The sequence below is a fragment of the Alligator sinensis genome, unplaced genomic scaffold (assembly GCF_000455745.1).
Source record: "Alligator sinensis unplaced genomic scaffold, ASM45574v1 scaffold385_1, whole genome shotgun sequence".
NCBI lineage: Eukaryota > Metazoa > Chordata > Crocodylia > Alligatoridae > Alligator > Alligator sinensis.
This window is the reverse complement of record NW_005842535.1, coordinates 568,331-583,630: the sequence shown is the minus strand read 5'-3', so window position 1 is coordinate 583,630 and position 15,300 is coordinate 568,331. Positions and strand designations below refer to the sequence as shown.

Below are 15,300 nucleotides of genomic sequence, written 5' to 3'. Positions count from 1 at the left end.
TAGAAAAGAAGTCAGAGGCTGGCCTGGCATGCAATGCAGGCAAGAAAGCCAGTCAGTGAAAATGGAAATGGAGGCATCAGGGGGTGAGGGACAGGCTCTGGTGAGGGGGGGAGGGGGATATAGTAGCACAGGTAAAAGTGCAGAGGTACCTGGGGAGTCAGATGTCCGGCAGGTTGCAATAACGAGAGCAGTCCTTCCCCCCTGTTCCTTCTCCCTCTCCTTACTTTCTCGTTCCCTGCAGGCAAGCCCGGCTTCAGCTTTGAAACTCGAAATGTTTCAAAACTTTCGAAATGTTTCAACTGGCCTCATTTCATTTCAAGGCTGTTTTGAAGCCCTCTGTTTTTTTTTTTATTTCACTGTTTTGAGTTTGAAATGAGTCGAAACAGCATGGAAATGAAACAGCCACTGAAATTTTGCACAGCCCTAATAGCTGAAACTGTCACCTTGTATCAATTTTAGACGGAATTGACTGTCCATTGAGCTCTATTGCTGTCATCCAGACTCCTGAGTCTGATGCAGACTCTGTAAGTTCTAATAACACAGTACAGTAATCTGAGTTCTATTTTGTGACTTTATGGACTCCTGTGGTTGAGCGATAAACTAAAGCGTAGTGACCTTTCTTTTTACATCTTTGAGATACCTTGTCCTTAGTAGGACACTTAGCATAGCAATGTCCAGGGATTTTACCACACTTGTAGCATTGGCCCCCTTTCCCACTTGGTTGTTGCTGTGGGTGCTGGTGGGATCACTCCTTTGCTTCAGCGTGCATGTCAATTCTATTTATTTTTGTTTCTGGTTTCTTGACAATGTGTGTTGCATCAAAATTAGCTGATATCTGATGGTGTTTGGAATCACTTCTGATTCCCCTTTGTTGCTGCTTAACTACTGATTGGCAGGCTTATGTGACAGCCTTCTAGAGTATTAAATCAGGGTCCAACTGTAGTCTTTGTGAGAGCTCTTCATAGTGAAGACCCACAACTAAGCAGTCCCTAATTAGTTATTTCTTGAGCTCCCCATATTGGCAAGATTCAGCCAATGTATGCAAAGATGTAATAAAACTGTCCACAGGTTCTGAAGGCTCCTTTTACAGAGACTGAATTTAGCTCGCTCATAAATCACATTTATTTTGCCCCAAAAATGTTCAGATAGTGACTCTACCTTATCAGGATGTTGCTTTTACTCTGCATTTGTAAAAGGGAGTGACATAAGAATTTCATTGACTTGATCCCCCATTGAGTAGATGAGAGGGCTTACGTGGTAAGGTGGACGGTGACATAGACGATGCGTTGGGTAGGGGGTGGCACAGGCTACACATTGGGTGGGGGGAGAAGGGGCATGGGCCATACTGCTGGGGTAGGAGGGGGCACAGGCAATGAGGTGGGAGGGCATGTGCCCCCCAAGATTTCTGCACCTGCAGCGGGGTTGGACCAGCTCTGGGCAGAAACTGCCTCTGCGGCCCAGCATGCAGGACCTGGTGCCATGCCACCATGACCACCAAAGTGAGGCATGACAGTGGCGGCGTGGAGTTGTGTCCCTGCTACTGCCAGGCAGGTAGTGGGCACCTTACCTCAGTGGCCATAGTGGCACAGTGTTCCCTTCTGCACGGGGTTCCACTCTCTGGGCTGCGGAGGCAGCTCCTGCCTAGAGGTGGTCTGGCCCCACTGCAGCCCCATGCTATGGTGTGGGTGCAGAAATCTTGGGGGGCATGTGCTCCCCTGCCACATCACCTGTGCCCCCCCACCCCTCCATTCATTGCCTGTGCGCCCCCCCCATTCCCCGCACACCTACTCCATTCCCCACACACCCATTCCCTTGCTCACATGCTAGGAGCAGGGGGCAACAGTTCAGGAGTGAGGGGCATCAGCAGGTCCAGAGGCCTGGGGGCAGGGCTGGATTAACCCTTTAGTGGGCCCTAGGCAAACAAACTCATGGGACCCTACTTAATACTGTATAGTTATATTACTTTTTTCACTCTATAATTATAATATGTAAAAGAAGCACAACTGGGCCCCTTCTTCACTTAGGGCCCTAGGCATGTGCCTAGTTTGCCTATGCATTAATGTAGCCCTGGCTTTGGTTTGGGAGTGAGGGGCACTGGCAGGATCAGAGGGCTGTGGGTGGGGAGTGTGGAGCACTGGCAGGGCCAGGGAGCTGTGGGTGGGAAGTGAGGGGTACAGGCAGGGCCAGGGTGCTGTGGGTTGGGAGTGAGGAGCACCAGCAGGGCTAGAGGGCTGTGGGACAGGAGTGATGGGCATTGGCAGAGCTGGGGCATCTGTGGTTTGTGTATGAGGGAAACCAGCTGGGTGAGGGGACTGTGGCTGGGGAGTGAGGGGCAACAGCATGGGCAGGGCACCAACATATCAAGGCTGCTCAGAGCCAAAAAGCAAGGGGGGAGGGCGGGCAGGGGGACCTATGTTGTCTATGATAAAACACCTAAAATCAAATGCCAACATTTATAGGTACCTAGACTTATTTTGTTATAGTGATCAGGGCACTGGTAGGCTTCCAAATTGCTTTAAAATTGTACATTCTAATATAATAAAAGCCCTAGTATGTCTGTCTGTCTGTAATGCTTTTCCCCAACTGTGCATATGCCAATAAAAGCCTTAGTTTGTGTGTCTGTCTGTCCATAATGTTTTTGCCTAACTGCGCATGCACCAATTGACTGTGCTGCCTGGAGGCAGGGCCAGCCGAATTAAAACAGGAGCCCCGCAGCTGGCACCACCTCCTCCTGCAAACTCTGGTGCAGGGACTCCCCCCGCCCCACCTCCACAGAAGCAAAAATAAAAAATTGCCATGAGCACTTTACAAGTGTTGGAGCCAGCTGAGGAAAAGCAGGAGCCCCTCCATTGGCTCCACCTCCTCCTGAAGCCTCCAGTGCAGCTGCTCTCTCCACCCCACCTCCAAGGAGGCTCTTTTTAACAGTGTCTCCACTCTTTTTAAGACCTCTGATTCTGGTCCAGGTGGGGTTTTTTTAATCTGCCCAAATGTCCTGGATTTCCCCTTAGTCCAAGGGTGGGAGCAGGGGGAGGGTGATGGGAAGCAGCAGGGAGCACCCATGAACCTGCTGCAGCCATGGGGTGCTCCCTGCTTCCTCCGATCACCTTTCCCTCTCCCACCCCCAGACCACAGCAAAATTCCAGACATTTGGTCAGGGCAGGGTAGCGGTGTCAGTGGCAAGGGCATGTTGAAGGCGAGTGAGGAGCTCCTGCAGGCAGCCGTGGAGGTGTCAGTGGCAGGGGCAGGCTGAGCGAGGAGCTCTCGCAGGCAGCTGCAGTGATGTTGGTGGCAGGGTGGGGGTTGTCACCGACCAATGGTCAGCGACCACCCACAGATGCCACCACCAGTATCGGTGGCAGCCAGCAGCGATCAGGGACACCTGCAGAAGCCACCAGTGGTGTCAGTGGCAAGGGGGGGTGGTGAGTGGCAATCACTTTTTGAGGGGGTGCACCCAGGTGCACCCCCTATGCATCGCCAATGCTGGCAGCACCAGGGGGTGGTGGGTCAGGAATGAGGGGCAGCATCAGGGTGGGGGGTGTGGATTGAGAGTGAGGGCCATTGGGGTGGGAGCAGGGCACTGTGGGTCAGGAGTGAGGGGCATCAGCAGGGATGGGGGCTGTGGGTCAGGAGTAAGGGGCACTATCAGGGCCCAGGGGGCAGGGTACTGCAGTTTGGTGAGTGAGGGGCACTGGTAGGGCTGGGATCAGTGGGTTGGGAATGAGGGGCAGCAGCTGGAGGGGGGCTGTGACTTGGAAGCATGGAGCACCAAGGTGGGAGCAGGGGACTCTGGGCAGTGCCAGGGGGCTGTGGGTAAGGATTGAGGGGCACCATCAGGGCTCAGGGAAGCAGGGTAGTGCAGTTTGGTGAGTGAGGGGTGCTGGCAGAGCTGTGGTCAGTAGGTTGGGAGTGAGGGGCAGCAGCAGGGCTGGGGGTGCTGTGGCTTGGGAGTGTGGTGCACTGGGGTGGGGTGGGGGACTTGGTAGGGAGTGTTGGTCACTGGCAGTGCCAGCGGTCTGTGGGTCAGGAGTGATGGGCACCAGCAGGGACAGGGGTGGGAGGCTGCAGGTCAGGAGTGAGGGGCAGCATCATGGCCCGGGGGGGGCAGGCCACTGCATTTTGGTGAGTGAGGGGCAATGGCAGGGCTGGGGTCAGTGGGTTGGGAGTAAGAGGCAGCAGGAGGGCTTTGGGGCCTGTGGCTTGTCAATGAGGGGTAACAGAATGGGCAATGGACAGGGCCACCCTTCGGGGATGGCCATGTAAACACTTCTTTGAAATCCGTTATTCATGACAGGCAATTGGCCGGTATATCAATAAAACACTGTGTTCAACTGATACCAATATATATATATATATAATGGTTCATTTTAATCATGGAAGAATGCAGTTTTGGGGTTTTTAAATCAGGGAACTTGTGATTTTTAAAGAGAAAACCAGGATCCCTCCTCATACCTCAGGAAAAAGCTGAGAGACTCCTTGCTCTCAAAAGGGCTTTATTGCAATAACTAACACACACACAAGGATGGCTGACAACTTTGTGCTGATGTGATCATGTCAGCTTCAGGAAAGGATTTAACCCTTACGTTGGGTATTTGTGTCTGACTGGCTCCAGGACTGGGAAAATGGAAAAGTGTTCTAGTCTACAATCACTTTTCCTGCCCAGTGATCCATTTACCTACTGTTCTGTGTACCTCTTTGGCAGACCTGGAAACCTAGCCTTACTGCTGAAAGGGAATTATTTAAAAGTGCACAATGGAGGACTGACATATTGAAGGAATACCAAGAAATGGTCAATCAAAGAGAGGAAGCAAAGTGTAGAATTATACCCCAGGGTGTAGTCATATAAACATTTACAGCCCTTTCAAGAAGGGAACATTTCAAAAAGGCAGCTGGTATGTTTTGTCATGGGTAAATAAATTATTCATATGTAGAAAAGGAGGCCCTGGTAGACTTGTTCTAGTTCTGGGACAGTTGCTGGATATTCTTCATCTTTGTGAAAATTGATCCTCCTTTCATGAAAGTGATCCATTCAAGGAAAGCCAAGAAGATCCATTCTCAAACTTCACCTTGTGCATTTTCTTTCCCAAAGACATGCATTCTAAACAACTAAATTAGAACACGGTTATTTTTTATATTTTAACATTAGGGTTCCCATGACAACTAGTATCTTTATCCTCCTAGTTTTGCAAGTTACAGGACTGATCTATCCAAAAATGTAAGCTAGCTTCTTAACAATAGAGTATGGCAAGGGGAGGGAGGAATGGACAGGGGAAGGGAGAAGGGTTGAACCCTGTAGTTATTGGGCCCATTGTAACTTAGTTGATTGGCCCAGTTAGTAAATTAAATGGAAGATCTTAGAGAAAAATACATGCACCTTCTATTTTCTAGCTCAGTGGTTCTCAAACTTGTTAGACTAAGGAATCCCTTATTAGACTTAAGGCATGCCTCAGAAAATGCCAACTCTTAGCTTTTTCTTATTTCTTGACTATGGCAAAATAATGGAGTATTTTTTTTTTTGATGCAGAGAACTCAGAAAGTCCATAGCAGGAAAGAATGTTCTTGACACTCTGGATTCCTATTTGAAATTTCTGGGATTAAAGTTAAGGAAAAGAATCTAACTCTCAAATTCAGCAAGTTCCAAATGGAGACCATCCCTAGGACACTCCATTGTATATAGACTGTAACAGGGGGCTCTCTCAGGGCAGGTCTAGCATTGGCTGGCCCCCCTGGCTCTGGGCCAACTGCCCGCCTCCTCTCCTGCCACACCTTGTTGCTACATAATTATGTTCTTAATAAGGCGGGAGGCTACCCATTCTTGTCCCAAAGCCAAGGGGCGCTATCTCTGTTCCTCCCCTACACCGCAGCCCAAGTCTCACAGATGGCATCCACAGTTCTTCACATCACCAGCCCCACACTGGGCCCCAGAATCCTCTAATTCAGATCCCAACCAGATCCCTCCAATCAGGTGGCCTAACTCCTCCCTCATTCTGGACTGCCTAGCTCCCTGAACTCTTCTCCCTTTCGGGTGTGCCCCCCCAGGACCTTTGACCACACAGGCCCTGGCCCCACCTCCAAGACCAGTCAGAAACTCCAGGCCCTCAGCTCTGGGCATCCCTCATGGTGGGCCCCTGGCCCTTTTGATCCTTCTGGTTTTGGCCCCAGCACTGACCAGTCAAGGCTGTTATAAGTCAGGCTTCTGAGCCTCTGGCCCACTCTTTAACATGGGTCCACCTTCTTCGCCCTACTATGGGGTAACCCACCCAGTTGTGGGAGCTGGGGTTATTAAGACACCCTGACCTGCCTTTCACTAGTGTGGTAACTGGCCCGGTATTCCCTGGAGGCCCCAGAAGAACTGGGAACCCCGCCAGGCCACCCACTACTGGCAGTGTGCAGTTTTAGGTCATGCCCAGGATGAAGGAGCCTCCAAACCATCCCCTTAAGCTCCTGCCCTTATCTCTAAGATATTACATTCAGCCTTGCAGCCAGGCAATGTTACTGCCTGCCTGCTAGCAGAGACCTGCTCTGTTTCTATAGGTGGCCAGAGATCTAAAATGGCCATCACAATCAAGCACCTGCTGGCAGCTTGGCTCAGCCCTTAAAGTGGCAGGCACCAACAGTGCCCTGCAACAGAGACATTACAATTAGGAATCAGCAAACCCACCTGGGTGTAAAGCTTTCTCCATCCTGAGAAACAAACCCAAAAATCTTTTTGAGGTTTGGGACAAATTCATTTTAGTACTGTCCTCTGCCTTTTGTGCCTTTTGTATGTAGGATCTCAGCTGATTGCTCCATAGCTGTTCCTTATCTTCAGGCTTTTCTTCTAGTGCTACCAAACTTCAGAGCTCCAAATACAGGATATCCACAGTCAGAGATGATCCTAGCAGGGTGTGGGGCCCAGGGCAAATCAGCTGGTGCAGGACCCGGACGTGAAGAAGCTGGCAGCGGTGGTGGCGGGTGGGGGGAGGTGTGGCAAGCGGCTGGATGCAAAACCAGTGGCAGCAGTGATGCAGTCACCAACACTAGGTGGGCCCTGTAGGAGGGGCCACGGCCACTTAGCCTGGCTCTGCGAAGCCCCCCAAAGCACAGGGCCTGGGGCAGTCACCCTGATTTGCACCCCCGCTAGGGACAGCCCTGTCCACAGTGCTTTATTTCTTTCAGAAGCCTATTAGGTCCTACCACATTGAAGATAATGAGTATATGTAAACAGTGTAGCCTTTATTCATACTATCAGGTAGGTGATCAGATTGCTTGACAGCAGAAATAGTGTGGGGTTAAACACAACTTCAAAGCATCTTTCTCTTCTACCTTTTTAATACAATATCCGTGCTTACATCAAGCATGCATCATAGCAAAATACCATAATGTTTTGCATGTCCCACCCCTAAATATAACACGCAACCTTTTTTTGAAAAAATAGCAGGAAGAAAAAAAGATCTTACCTTGGATAAGTATCTGAGTAGTAGCAGCTAGAGAGAGTAGCCTGCTCCTGAACCTGCTGCCAGCTCTGTGTTGGATGGGGCCCATGGACCAACCTTGCACACTGGCCCGATCTGGCACACTACTTCTGGGACCATGGCCTGGCATGGGTGTGGAATCATGCAGTCTGATCCAGTGTGGTGTGTGTGGGGCCATGACCTGATCCAGCATGGTGAATCTGGGGCTGTATGCCACATCTGATCCAGTGCAGTGAGTCCGGGGCCACAGCCTGAGTCCAATTCAACACAGTGGGTGTGGGGCCATGCACTGGGTTTGGTGTGGAACACTGGGTCTGGGGCCACGTGCCAGGTCCAAGGCCATAAGATGGCTCCAACTGCAGACTGACCCCACATTCCAGCCCAATCCAGCCCATATGGCTGTGTTATCCATGGAGGGGACCCCCCATGGGTCTAGAAATTTAGCAGCAGTGGAGTGGTGACAGCATTAATTGCCATGGCTCCCAGAGCTTCAGCAACTAAGGCTATCACTGCTCCCCTACAGCCAAATTTTTGGACCTGTGTGGATCCTTATTTTTCAAATATAATGTGCACCCTGGTTTACATCAGCTGATTTGGGGTAAAAAGGTGAGAGTTATATATAATTAAATATGTTATGCTCAGTCATGTTTGGTGCCATGCATGTTACAATGTGTTGATGAATTAATTTCATATCTATTGTACTAGCATTATTTGTACCATCTTTACATGCTTTCCTTATCTATTATACCAATTTGACCTGACCCCATTCATCTCAAGATGTTCTTGAAAAGATTTCAAATTTGTTTTGGTGCCTGCCCCCAGGCTTCCAACCTGTAGGTTTCTAAATCCTACTCTGGGCCTTTCTCACAGTCTATGCATGGCTAATATGCTAAAAAGTACAGAAACTTAGGACAGCATCTTATTCCAATTTTTACATCATAAAGTAGCAGTTATGCAGCTAATGCAGTCAGTTCACTGGAGGAGGATGTAGGAAGGAATGGTACCAAGCTGTTTTTTCATTATTGCTTAGCAGTTAGAGAACTTGACCAGGAAAGGTAGAGGATGCTCTTAGCTCAACCTAGCCATGGCTTGGTGGTGAAGGCACTTTCCTGGAAAGTGGGATATGCATATTTGAATCGCCTGAGATTTCGGAGAAATCTAGAACTGGGTGGTTATCAGCCTCTCTTCTGTTCAACTTTCATTTAAGGGTGCATATGGCTACATTTTGAGTTCATTTTTAAATCCAGGCCTTGTCCCTTTCTCCAGGGAATAAAGGGAGATGAGGGAGCAGGTGGAGGAAATGGTACAGTGAGCAGGCCTATGGTGTGGAACGCAAGATTTAGAAAAGGAGAATTAGGCCCTGTACTTACAGTGCACATTTCTGGAAGGCTGACCCAGGTGTAAGTTCAGCTTTTAGGCATGTACAGTGAGAGCATATTGCAGAGGAAAGATGAACCATCTTTCCAAACATATGCAAAATGTGCTGAACATCAAATTCTTCCTAACATGTCCCCAACTGCAAGCCTAGGGTCTGTTTATGCAAAGCCACTAGAAAGGGTTGCAGCTGATGCAGAACTTTTGTTGTCCTCATTTAGATGATGTGCATGTGATACATGGCTGTTGGTCTGGGTCTCTGCTTTGGGAAGATCTCATCCCAAAAGAGTAGAGCTAATTTACTTTGCTCCATTAATGCTGACTTTGCTGACATTTGTGGATTGACATTTCAGTCTCAATATTACACTGAAGTAACTTTTTATTAAATAGTGTATATTGGCGTTTCACAACCCGTGGGTCACGACCCAAAAGTGGGTCGCAAGAATATATGAAAGGGATGCGAACAAACTTTAAAAATTGATTCTCCTTTAAAAGGAGAAAAACAGGAAAACTGTGGCTTTTCCTTTGCAGGCTGGAAGAGGTCCAGCCTGCCAGGGGCTGCTTGGGGCCCCTCCCCCACACACCCACTCCCTGCCCCACATATGGGGGGCAGGTGGTAGGGGGTAGTGGGTCAGGAGTGAGGAACGCTGGGTCAGAACTGGCCACTGACTGTACCCGGGCACTAGGGTGCCTGCTACTGCAAGTGCGGGGATAACCCTTCAGGTGCCGGTTGCTGAGGCAACCAAAAGGGAGCTAATGACTTACACCTGCCTAGCCAGCTGAAGAAAGGGGCAGGGCCTGGCCCCTATATAAAGCACAGGCAGGAGGCCAGAGAAGTTCCCTGACCAGCAGCTGAGGAGGAAGGAGCTCCCTGCCAGAAGCGAGGAAAAAACCTGAATGCCAGAGCGGCATTGGTCACCGTGGTAGGAGAGAAAATCCGGTAGGCCTGAGCATTGTTATAGCCAGGCGGCTTATGTTTACGTTCTAGCCAAGAGGCTTGTGTTTAGGTTGTGTGTATTTGCTATTGATTACACCGGTTGCTTGGGTGAGGCTATAAGGGGATGGAGGAGGCCTCATAGGGGACTCACGGCAGATTGAGGGCCCCAGTGGGAGCATAGAGAGCCCCGGGAAAGGGGCAGCATTATTGAGAAGCCCGTGTTGGCGCGGAGAGCCCCAGGAGAGGGGCAGCATTATTGAGAAGCCGCGGTGTGGGAGCGGAGAAGGCCCCTGTGAGAGGGCGGTACTGCAGAGAAGGGCCATGGAGGGCCCGAGCGCCAGAGGAGTGTAGTCCAAGACAGTGTTGTACCCGCATAGCCCACAAGGCTTGAGTACGCAGGATGCTAGAAGCAGGAGAACTGTAGCCAAGCAAAAGAAAGGTAGCCTCCCTGTAAAGAACTCATACAATCAAAGTCGTGGTGGGCGAGAATAGGAGGGTGCAAGTCCGAAGCTTGGCACAGTAAAGGAGGCGACGGGAGAGCACAGCGACCCTGACGTCGCTCCTGCTGCACTGACGTTTAGGAATGAGTCCTGGTACAAAACAGTTTGAGAGAACCACTGGTCTATATAATGACCTAGGTTCACCATTTCACTGTGTTTCAAGGCTGACATTTTTTTCGTCATTTGTAGCATATGCTTCTGTTAATTGATTCATGGAGGATGAAGTGATAGGATAGCTAATGCCCTTAAAAAAATCTCTATTTTCCATGTAGAATTTTTTTGTTCTCCTGTTTGATTGAGAAAGGAAGAGTGAACCCGCAATTTGAACTGAACTTTTTTTAGTAGAATGAAAAGCACACTCAATCCCTTGCAATGGAGGAGTGCTTGTGACATTCACTGGCACACTTCTTTCCTTAAAAAAGAAGTGGAAAACAAAGAAGATGTCTGGGTGATATTTCATTTTGCTGATTCCATAGATTTGGATAATGGGACAAAGTTGACATCACCCCCAAATTCAGCTCTGTTTTCTGCTGTGTCACCCTGTAATGTGAAGCCTCCTCAGAGACACTTTCTTAATAGGATAATTACTATATTAATGGGCACTGAGAAAGTACTAGTATATTTTTGAGTGAAGTTGCAATAATCAGTTCAGATGTAGGACTACTAGATTAGTCCTGGAAACACTTGTGCATGTGTATAGTTTTAATCGCACAAGCTTTCTTCAGCATAGTCCCTTTGCCCTCACTGTTAGTTTGACAACAAATGCTCTTGCATTTGTATAAAGAGGACTGGTGGCTTGATCTCTGTAGGAAGGATGTGTATGTAGAGACAGATTACTCCCTGTATATTCTGGGTCTCATACATTGTTAGCATTCTGATGATGGAGATTCATGTTTTATTCTCTGCTCTTCTCACTGATAACTGGCTCAAGAAATTTTGATCAGATTTTATTTTTTTTTAATAAAATAGTCTCCAAAGGTTTGGCTGCTCGCATCTCTATTGCATAGTGCTCAGCCTCTGGCCATAGGAATCCAGTTGTGTGTGACTTGGCCCTTATACACGAGTCAGACAATAGGCTGTAAAGGAAGTATCTCCTCCCCAGTATCCATACTTTAGAGCACTGGTGCCCAACCCATAGTGAACATATTGCACAAGGAGTTTAAAAGTTAAAACTGGGTATGAAAAGGGGAGCAAAGCACAATGGCACCAGGAGTATATTATTTGCTCAATAACAGTTAGGGACCACTGCCTTCGAGGGTTTTCTGGCCACTTTACATCCATTACCCAATCCTAATCATCAGAAATAGGATGCAGGGAAATGTAGGAAGAGTACACCATGGTATACTGTGCTATTCTGCTCTCATGGAGAGGAATGCTCTAAAACGGTGGTTCTTAATCCTAATCATCAGAAATAGGATGCAGGGAAATGTAGGAAGAGTACACCATGGTATACTGTGCTATTCTATGCCTCATGGAGAGGAATGCTCTAAAACAGTGGTTCTTAACCCACAGGCTGCATGCAGCCCAATTGGCTTGTGGCCCATGTGACATCCTATTAAATGGATAGAGAGGCAGTTGTGTGGGTGTGGCCCCCAAAACACATTGAGAGCTTCAAGTGTGGCCCACTATGGCAAATAGGTTGAGAACCATTGCTCTAAACAGTCCTGGGGACAGTGAGATTTGCTAACAGAACCAGAACTGGGAAAACCCAAAAGCTAAACAGATCTTCCTAGCTCCTGTCCTCGCTTGCCAGAGCAAGCTGAGTAGGTAGTCTGGGTGTGAGACAAACCTGCTTTGAAACATATTTTGGTTACCCACTCTGACTCCTGTTACTATTGCCCTGTGGCAGGGCATGATGGTAAATTAAGTTATTTACACGGGAAAATTGACAATTCCCAGTTGTTAGGTACCCATGGGAGGAAGACCTTTTCAGTCTCTCCACTGTTTATAACCAGCTTCTTTGGATGTGTACACTGAATTTTTGGTTCACTGGCATTGCAAAAATAAAAAAAGTAATTTCATTTCAGTTTGATGCAAATGATACTTTATTTTTTTTTTGACAAACTGAAAAGTCAAAAATGTTTTGCCCAAGCAAGACAAATGTTTTGCTTTGGTTTGGGCTTTTAAAAAAGCGTGAAATAAATTCCTAAATTTCAAACCTCGGGTTGTATTGAAAAAAAAGAAACTTTCTATTTAAATTGTAGAAACAATTTTTTTCATAATTGTTTGTTTAAATTTTTTAATTTAAACAATTTTTTTAAATGAACACAAATTTGAAAAATGTTCAATCAGTTAAACAATTCTTCTCAGCTTTGGGAACACCTAATCTATCTCCTGCACAGATATAGGCTCAAGCAAATATATGACAGTATAACCTCATAAATCCGGATCTTGAAAATTCAGAATTCTTGAAAATCCAGCACTCTTTAAGCTTCTCCCTCCGTATCCAGGGAAGCAGAGGGGGAAGCTTGCATGCAGTGGTTCTTGCTGCCATCCACCACCCCACTCCATGTGTGGCTGCTGCTCCGGGACCAAACGCCACTCCTCCCTGCCCCCCCACCCCCAACTTGGAAAAGGAAGTTTGCATGCAGTGGCTACCACCACCATCCACTGCCCCACTCCACATGTGGCCGCTGCTCCCTCCCGCCCCCTCCCCCCAGATGTGGAGGGGGAAGCTTGCACACGGCAGCTGCCATTGCCATCTACCATGTCGCTCCATGTGTGACCACTGCTCTGGAACTGGCCACCACTACTCCCCTCCCTCCTCCCACCCACTCTGTGACTGGCTGCTGCTGTGGCTTCAAAACAACAGATTTTTTTTAAAATTTCTGTTAGGTGCTCGGTCCAGAATAAGCAAGATGTTGGATACATTAAGGTGCTGGGGGACAGATCTGGCCTGCAGGCCAGGGATTGATCACCCCTGCTCTAGCACAACAAGCTGTGGGGGGTGTATGGGAGATTCATTGGGTGGGGTTCTCTCACCTGTGTTATGTAGGAGCTCATAGAAGACAATTTCAGTTGTCCTTTCTGGCCTTGAAATTTATTAAAAATGGTTCTGAGAGATACTGGGGGATCAGGCTGGTTACTGAACCCCTCTTCACTATCAGCTCATTTCCGTATTAAATAGGATGTCAAATTAAACAAAATTAAGTATGTTTGCATGCAGCATTTTTCTCTTGACTGGATCAAACAATACTGTTACCATAGGAACAGCCTCTGTGAAAAGGTCACCTGCATAAAACTATGTTTTAGGTTCAACTCAAGGAGATTATGAAGGATTAGCTAATTTTTTTGTGTGTCTGTGCATGTATATACTTTTTCTTTTAAGAAAATGTTATGAAGGAATAATATCCAGCTGAGCTGGAAGGTTCTCTGAGTAAATTAAAAAGTCTGTGATAAAGCCCTTATTTTCCTTTTACTTAGCTGTATGCAGTGGAGTGATATCTGAAATAGTGATTCTCCTCTGTGTTTTTACTTGACTTTAATTAAACCTCAGTCGGGGCTGAGAAATGTGGTGAGATGAGATAATTGCACTATTCCCAATACAGTTTTTAAATTCTGTCTTTGATATGCGCCTCCTGACAGAATGAACTTGTGCTTGGGCACTTTGAGCAGCTTGAGGCTGAGTTTATATCTTACCTCTTAACTTTCAGTTAAGAGAACAGACTGAAAGAACATGAATGCCATGTGAGAGGCTAACAAAAAAAATGTTGGGAGATGTAATCTATGGGAGAAAAGGTTAAAAGTTAATGAGACTGTCTATGGAGCACTTTAGTAAGACTTTATAACTGAAAACCAGTTTGGTATACTGGCCAGCGCTTCAGTTAAAAACAAAAATCACTTCTGAAAAATGAACGATATGAAACCATTTTCCTGTCAGAATGCAGTTAACAGTCCAGCCTCCAGCAAAAATTGCTTTATAAAAGGGGGATAGTATCTATGAGCATTCTTTCTTAGTAAATGGATACGTTTATCACGATGCTGTTGGCATACAGATGCACCTCCTCCAACCCCAATGCAATAACAGCTTTATTCACAATAATGTTCCTGTCCACCCTTAGTTCAGTTGGCAGCACCTATTGCTGTGTAGAAGGCAGGGTAGATTTGCACCTTATAGACGTGTGTGTGTGTGTGTGTGTGGCACAAGCTTTCATGGGCTGAACCTCATGAAGTGAGCTTCAGTCCACTTGTACTTTGGTTAGGTTAAAAGGTGCAAATCTACCCTGCCTGCTACTTGACTTCAGATTAATACAGCTAACTATATATCTCTCTACTTATTACTGTGGTCTAGTGTGGTTCTGTAATAAGGGAACCTGCCCTGTTACTAGATAACCTTTGCAAGTGTAAGGAAATGGAGACTGCACCTTTAGGGTGAGCTTCTGGGAGGCTGGAAGAGGCTAGCCTTGGGAATATAAACCCAGCTCTAAGGGCAGATCTGGACAGTCTGACCCAAGCAGAGCTAGGAGAAGCAATGCTAGGAATTGATTACTGTGAGTATGCTCAGGAGGGCTGTGTAAAGATAGCCACAGCAGTTTAGACTGGAAGCCTCAAACTGCTGGGAAAAGGCACTCTGTCTAGGACCAAGTAGAGGGCAGCCTACGGGCTAAAAGGGGAGCATATAAAAAGTGGAAAGGGAGAGATTACCAAAGAGGAGTATACCTCCTCTGCTCGCGCTTGTAGGGAGGCAGGTAGACGGGCCAAAGCTACCATGGACCTGAGAATGGCATCTCAAATTAAGGATAACAAAAAAATTGTTTTTTAGATGCATAGGGAGTAAAAGGAAGGCCCAGGGTGGAATAGGACCCCTACTAAATGGGCAGAAGCAATTGGTGAAGGACAGGGGGGACAAGGCTGAACTCCTCAATGAGTTCTTTGCCTCAGTGTTCCTAAGTGAGAGGCAAGACAAGTCTCTCACTAGGATTGTAGAGAGGCAGCAGCAGGGTGCCAGACTTCCATGCGTAGACCCTGAGATGGTGCAGAGTCACTTGGAGGAACTGGATGCCTTTAAGTCAGCAGGCCCGGATGAGCTCCATCCGAG

The 15,300-nt window shown here is 47.6% G+C and overlaps 1 protein-coding gene across 2 annotated transcripts in view; it reads left to right on the top strand.

The window, feature by feature from the left end:
* LOC102386778 (homeobox protein PKNOX2) overlaps window positions 1-15,300 on the top strand; it is an 836,464-nt gene that overhangs the window by 275,965 nt on the left and 545,199 nt on the right. The window contains exon 1 of one of the 2 annotated variants that reach the window (XM_014523785.2): window positions 9,680-9,765. The exons of the other annotated variant lie outside the window; for it this stretch is intronic. The gene's annotated coding sequence lies outside the window, so the exon portion shown is untranslated. Of the gene's footprint in view, window positions 1-9,679; window positions 9,766-15,300 lie in introns of those variants that run through there. 2 annotated transcript variants of the gene reach the window in all.